Source organism: Panthera pardus, unplaced genomic scaffold, assembly GCF_024362965.1.
Source record: "Panthera pardus isolate Hobbes unplaced genomic scaffold, ASM2436296v1 HiC_scaffold_11, whole genome shotgun sequence".
NCBI classification, from domain to species: Eukaryota; Metazoa; Chordata; class Mammalia; order Carnivora; family Felidae; genus Panthera; species Panthera pardus.
The window spans coordinates 39,360,230-39,368,048 of record NW_026526666.1 but is presented as its reverse complement, the minus strand read 5'-3'; positions in this window follow the sequence as shown (position 1 = coordinate 39,368,048).

Here is a 7,819-nt window from a genome sequence, read left to right as displayed (position 1 = left end):
GCTACTTGGAAGACGAATAAGAAGGAAGCTTCCTTTTATTCTCCCGATACATCAGAACTCGAAAATAGGAAAATTATTTCTCACTTTGGTCATATAATTTGAATATTCTTTCACTTCTAATCAAATAGGTCATAAAAAATACACTGACTTGATAAATCCATACAATGCGACTCTTTGGGGAGTTACAGAGGCAGAGCTAATGAAAGCACTACTAAATTCTTTATTAGAATAATGAATATATTTTGAATTAATAATGACTTGAAAAGTGTTATTCATCCTCAAGATATACACCATAAACCAGAAAATAAAAAAATAAAAAAAAAACTGGCTAGGAATTACATTTCCAGACATCATTTAATAGTAAACATCAAGCAGAGTTTGGAGTTAACTTAGAATTACTGAACAGGGTCAGAATCACCACCTTGACGGATTAAGGTACAGTGTAGTCTTACTGTTTTTATGGTGTGCATAAGACTGCCCATAGTTTGAAATGTCTGCTTGTAAGAAATAAGTTCTACTATCCCTCCAAATTCTTTGAAAATTATATTCATTTAAATCAGCTAGTATCTTTGGCGGTCGCTGCTTTCTGATTTTAGTGCATATAAATTGACAGCTAACTCGAAGATTTAGAATTTTCTACTTCAGTGCTAGGCCAGATATGAATTTATGTATTTTCCCCACATTCTTCCCCTTGTACAATATTGTTATCCAATTCCATCCACTAGCCTTCTGATTAATACAATGCAGTTGACTTACCAAAGCATAGCCAAGGGAGAGATGGATTAATATGTCAACTAAAATTGACAATTGGATGCCTAGTACCAGTTTGGTATAATTCCATGGGGTTTTGAGACTTCTGGGTGGGTATTTTTAGTCAAGAAAAAAAATGTTTCAGTAAAGGTGCATAATTGCCTTGTATCTTGAAGATTCCTGCATATTGATACAATGCTTATGTGAAAGACTAAAAACATTGTGTGTGATTTAGATATTTTTAAAGTTACTACAATGCAGTGAATATATTATACTCCTATATTTGCTCATTTTCTCCACTATGGAAGGAGACTGCAAAAGCCAAACACTTTGTAAAGACACAGATCAATATGAAACGCCCAACACACTGGATTATGAACTTCAGGGCTACAGGTCTTGAAGCAGGCATGAAGGGTTCTGGCTGCACTCACAATTAGCATGGTGAGGAAACAATTCAAAGCACAATACACACACACACACACACCTATGTACTATATATATATATATATATATATAGTCCTCTGGACAAATACATCCTAAATAGAACTTCACATGTAATATTTTGAAATGATTTGGAGGCTGATGTTTCTATTTCTACAGTTCACTTACCTGAAGAAGGAGATTGAGAAAGTACACAAGAGAGGATTGGGAGAGAAAACTAATCTCTGGTTGGACAAAACCAGAGTAGGGCACATTGTACTCAATAAAAATTGTTAGAATATACAAAATGATCAGAGAGGATATAGCTGCAAAGCTCAGTGGGTATGTAAAGAATTCTCTTATAATAGAAGCCACTATCAGTGACCAGGCAATATGTTCTAGAAAGCAAAACACGGATCACCCCATGTTACACAGGAGACTGAATTCAGGGCAGATTGTATTCCCTCGTTCCTACTTCCATTCAAGAGAGGCAAAGTACATTCAGGCTCTGGGGTAAAAGCACTGCATATCTGGTTTTAGAAAACATTTCTAGCCAGATTTTTCAAAGAGCACATTTCAAGAAATCTGCTAGGAGCAATGACAGTCAAAATTGTTCCTACAAAGAAATATAATGATTTGCAGAAGTATGGTGGAGGCAACTAGCATAAATGAAAATGAAGGGTTTAAACAGCACGGGTAGTTTGCTACCTCCATTATGTGTTCATTCTATCATCAGATGGTCAACATATTCACAGAGAACACGAATGAACAGAGTCAGTTGTGACAAAATTGTAGAGTGCCCTTTCTAGCTGCCTTCTAATTTGTCTTCTAAGAGAAAGATGAAGAAAATAACTGTAAAGAATAAGCTCTAATTATGATGAGGGGAAATTATTCCTCAAGTTGAAGCATAAGCAGTCTCCACTTTCCAAATAAGCATTATTTTCTCTAAATATTAGTTGCCCTGTAACTTTTCTTTCAGCCACTTTTTTCCCCTGGGGGGGGGGGGATCCTGCTTTTGTGCAAGACATTAAAAATGGCCATTGGATTTCAATGCTTCGTAACAAAAATGTTTTCCAGATCTTCCTTCTCTTCCTTATTTTTAAAACAGCTATACCCAAAAGAAGAGGCTGTTCAAGCCCTTATGAAAATTTTCAAACTTTACTTGGGAATAAGAATTCTGAGCTATGGCTACCTTTTTTCTTTTCAAACAACACATACAATTTCAACTGAATCAATCAATATCATTAAATACATTTAAAATGCACTGACTTTATAACTCCATCTCTAATAAAGAGAAAATTTATTTATACCTACAGTAACTCTTTCACCAAAAATTGATTGAGCAATTAATTTGAGTCAGGTATTCTGCTGAGCACAGAAGGATAATAGGAAGATGTTCTTCCTACAAGTAGTTCACATTCCTTCTGGAAAGACACATATACAAATAGGCACAATAATATGTGAACACAGATGTCATCACAGCCTCCAACATGGTGGTGGGAGATGGTTAAATGGTAAAAACACAGGCTTCTGTGGTCTGAGAGATATAGAATAATGCTTCTCTACAAGATCTATATAATAGACCACCCCAGCTCTGGAAGTTTCTCTTTCTGAAAAGTAGCACTCTTTTCTCTGCCTGAAGAGTAGCAAATAGCAGCATGAAAAGAAATTAAAAGTAGCTTCCTATCCAAAGGTACAACTGGTCAGAGACATAAATATAGCTAAAATAATATAGATAGAATTCCTCAGAGCCCTGCAAGTGGTAATGATCTACACAATCTGATGGAAAAAAAAAATACATTTCCCAACATATTAAAGAAAAGTAACTCCTATTATAAACAGAGACTGGACAGGGGTGCCTGGTTGGCTCAGTCTGTTAAGCATCTGACTTCGGTTCAGGTCATGATCTCGCCGTTGATAGGTTTGAGCCCTGCGTTGGGCTCCATGCTGACAGCTCAGAGCCTGGAACCTACTTCAGATGCTGTGTCTCCCTCTCTCTCTGCCCCCCCCCCCCACTCACGCTCTGTCTCTGTCTCAAAATTAAATGAACATTAAAAAAAAATTAACAGAGACTGGACAATATTTAGCCCCTGAACAATAGGGACTGGACCTCAATGATTGGAAACAATCTTTAATTAGTATTAAGAATGCAAAGACAGGGGCGCCTGGGTGGCTTAGTCGGTTAAGCGTCCGACTTCAGCCAGGTCACGATCTCGCGGTCCGTGAGTTCGAGCCCCGCATCAGGCTCTGGGCTGATGGCTCGGAGCCTGGAGCCTGTTTCCGATTCTGTGTCTCCCTCTCTCTCTGCCCCTCCCCTGTTCATGCTCTGTCTCTCTCTGTCCCAAAAATAAAAAAAAAAAAACGTTGAAAAAAAAAATTAAAAAAAAAAAGAATGCAAAGACAAAAAAAAAAAAAAAAAGACTGCGTGTGAACAAGTACTTCACGGGAAGAAGAAGAGAGAAGAAAGAAAAAAAGAAGAAAGAAAGAAGAAAGAATGTTGACTGTTGAAGAAAAGATATATTCCAAATCAGATCAGCTCATAGGCAGTTTCTTTAGTCACACATTAAAGGCTTCAAAGGTCAAACATGAGGAGGGGGATTGGAAAATAATATGAGCACTCCGCTAATTAGTATTTATGGTTTGCTACCTATAATCATGCTTGAATAAGGAAGCCACATATGCAATTTGTGTTTCACAGTTTGTATTTAATCAGTCTCTCCTATTCCCTTTTCTCAATGTTTGTTTATTTATTTTGAGAGAGTGTGTGCGTGTGCAAGCAGGGGAAGGGCAGAGAGAGAGGGAGAGAGAGAATCCCAAGCAGGCACCATGATGTCAGTCCAGAGCCCTAAGCGAGGCTCAGTTTCACAAACTGTGAGACCGTGACCTGAGCTGAAATCAAAAATTGAGTGCTTAACTGAGTGAGTCACCCAGGCGTCCTTCTACTATTCCCTTTTTTATAATTTTTTTTCTGGATTAATTAATTAATCTCTTGTTATTCCTATGGATAGAAGTCTGATCAAGGTGGTCCCTAGTTTTGGGTATCCTACATGGGGAAAAAATATGTATTCTAGGAAATACACCATTGCATTGTTTACTACACTAAACAAGTGGAAACAGACTAAATACCAATAAAAACAATAAGTAAGTAATTGACAGCCACCTACGGCGACATTAAAAGTTTAAGGTATAGGGTATAAAATAAGACATAAATGTTTAAGGTCAATCTGGCTGTTTAGATGTATAAAGAGAACAAGTGAATAAAATCAAGCTGCACGTTATAAAGATAAAATTTTTCTTAAAAAATATATCTGGCTTTCTATGAGAAAGTATGTAAAAAGAAAACACTGATAGAATATACATCAGGCTGTTTAAAATGTTTACTTCAGCATTTGGGAACTGATGTAATTGAATAGTTTTCTACTTTCTCTACACATTTTCCCCATAGCTTCATCACATACAACTTTAATGCTTACATTCTTTGCACAAAAACATGTTACTTCTGACATTTAAAATCTATTTTCAAAATAGAATAAATGCAGCATTCAAAATGAGCAGAATAAATGTGAAGAATCTCCAAAAGAATGTTGCTCACCCATGGTTATCCCCGTCACCTGTGCTACAGCCTACACTCCATAAAGATAGGCCAAGGTGAATGTGGGATGCAAATAAGGGAGCAGCCAACCTGACACATGTAAGCTGGTAGATGAAGTAGGACAGGGCAGAGAAGGGTCAAGAAAGTGGGAAGAGATCTCCGAGGAGAAAACTTTTTAAGAAGAGCTCACCAACAGACAGGGCTGGAAAACACATTCAAGCCTGATTAAATAGTACTAAAAAGAGCATGGAGTGTGAAACTTCATCATGTGTTCAGAGAACAGTGAACAAGATAGCTGTATAATAGGGTGGGTGGAGAAACGGAACTAAAAACAAGACAGGGAAAGCATAGATTAAGATCAGATTGTAAATGTGTGCAGGGTCCCAGGTGCCATGTTATAGACTTGGAACGTTTTTAAGCACGACAGGCACTATCAGACATATATTTTTGAAGGTTATGCTATTGGCAAGCAGGAAGAAGAACTAGACCAAGGGAATGTTCTTAGATTTTAAAACGTTTTTATTTCAAGATGAGAAGGCCTTTTTGGAGGAGATGTTCAGTAAAAGATGGAGGCAATATGTCCCAGGCTTGGATGAAAATGTTTTTAAACATATGTTTTATCATTAATATCAGGGAGCATATGCTCAAATCCTATATACAGCATATTCTTGGCTTATCACCAAAAATTATTTATTAAGCACCCACCTGCGTATGAAGTTATGGCAGAGTCTAAATCCCTTGCAAATGTCAAATATATGTTTTAATTTGTGTGCTGCATAATATGCATAAAGCAATATAACTTCCTTTCGACCCTCTCCAATACAGTCTTGAATCTCAAGAATACTACATACATTAAACTCCATTGTACATTAAGGCAACCTTTTATTTTTAAGAATTTTCTATACAATTCAATTCGAAACAGGTTCATGTTGTAGAGGCCGGGGTGAAAAGTTCTATAGAAAATAGAGAATACATTCACTAGTTGGAGGAAAGTTGCAAGTGAGGAAGGGGGGAAAGAACATACATATGTGAAATGGTTAGTTCCTAAGGCAACATTTAGGCATGAGTATGTCCATGAATTGCAGACTAAGAAAGCCCTGAAGGGCTTCTTGGTTAGGAAAGGATCACCACGAGGTGGTTGGTGAGGAAGGAGGTGAGGTTTTTGTTTTTGTGTCTGTTTTTTTTTTTTTAATACTTTCACTGATAAAATATATCTAAAAGTGCTAACAATTTTAAAAAGCAGAAAACCTAGAACAGCCGTTCAATTACTACCCAGATTTGCAGCTCAATGTGGCCTTGAATTGTTAAACTTTAGTACTTGGTATAATACTTGATATAATTCAGAAATAGAAAAATGCCTTTGAACCCTATGTGACTTTTTAAAAAAATTTAATGAATTTCTTATATTTAAAACACAATAGAATTTCAAATAAGTTACTTTAGGTTCAGTTATGTTTTCTGCTTATCAACATGCCTTAAGGTTAGTTTTCAAATGATCTCTCCTTACAATCATGGTGGAATGAGAGCTAGAATGGTGGCAGAGATGAAGGATACAAAATAAGGACACAAAAAACACTCCCTGTAATTTTAAGATTCTGCTTTTTGACACATCTCCTCCTTCACTTACTTTATTGAGTGTCTCTCACTTTGTTGACCTAGCATTTATGATTAATGTATAATGTCATACATATGTTTAAGAAGTACACTGTTGTGGGCCTAAAATACACCTGTGCCTACAAGGTTCCTGCAGGTTAATGTCTTCTGCTAGGCAAAATGGCCTCATTTGCATTGACTTTCAATGAGCTCCTGCAGGCAAACACCTGAAGCCAATCATCTGCAGATACCTGCCCACGGGCAAAGGTGTGTTATCAGAAAGCCTGTACACTCTTAAGTCTGTAGTGTTTAGCCTCATATGCTGTGTATCACGGAAAGTCTGACCCATGGAAGCAATGGACAGTGACTGTGCATCCTTGTGGAAACTGACCTGTATTTGAAATGGGTGGCAAAGGCATGGCCAGTGACAGAAATAAATTGCATGATGGAAAAAGTGCTTGGTCTCTAAAGAAAAGTAGTAACAATGAAAAGGAGTTATCTGTATGGACGAGATAAAAACAAAATGAAAGTTGGTGACATGTCAATAATACATATAGGGAATTCATAGAAGAGCATTAAATGTTTGTTGACAGAGAAATACATTATCGTTGTCTTTCAGTAATAGATCTATGTTATTTTATATCATTTTTCCCCATAAATATATTATGAAAATTTTCTTGGCCAAGTCACAAAAAAATTTATTTAGCCATACCTTTATTATGCAAACATTTATTGAGTGTTTACTATGTGGTAAGCTTAGGAAGGGACACTCTTGGTAGAAAAATAGGAGACCTATTAGGAAGACATTAAGAATGAAATAAAATAACCACAGTATAATGTGACTGATTCCTATGTCGTAGGACCTATATATATTATAGAATATATATCCTACATATGGGATATATATAATAGAATTATTGGGCTTTTGGTAGTTCATTGGAGGAAGTGATTACTTTTTTGTCAGCTCCTTTTCTTTCCTATTATATATGATATAGGGTCCATGAATTTAGTCCTTGAACCTCCCCCTCTTCTCTATTTACACTCTCCCTAGGTAATATCAATCAATCTTTTGGCTTTTAAGAGTCATCAATACACTCCTGACTCCCAACCTCCCAATGCATGTATCCATTTATCTATGTGACAGTTCTACCTGTAGGCATCTCAAGGCTTTATGATGGCTAAAGCATAACTCTCTATATAGGACACCTCTACACACAATCTGCTCCTACCCTAGTTGAATGCATTCATCGAATTGCTCAGGACAAAAATTTATCTCTTGCTCCTATCTTTTATTTACATGCCATACCCAATATATCAGCAAGTAACCTCTAACTTTTGAATTCATCCTGAATTTGATTAGTTTCCATAACTAAGTCCTCATCATCTTTCATACTTTGATAATCTCCCCACTGGTCTCCTGACTTCCATTTCTGACCCTTTAATCTATCCCCACTTGGCAGCCAA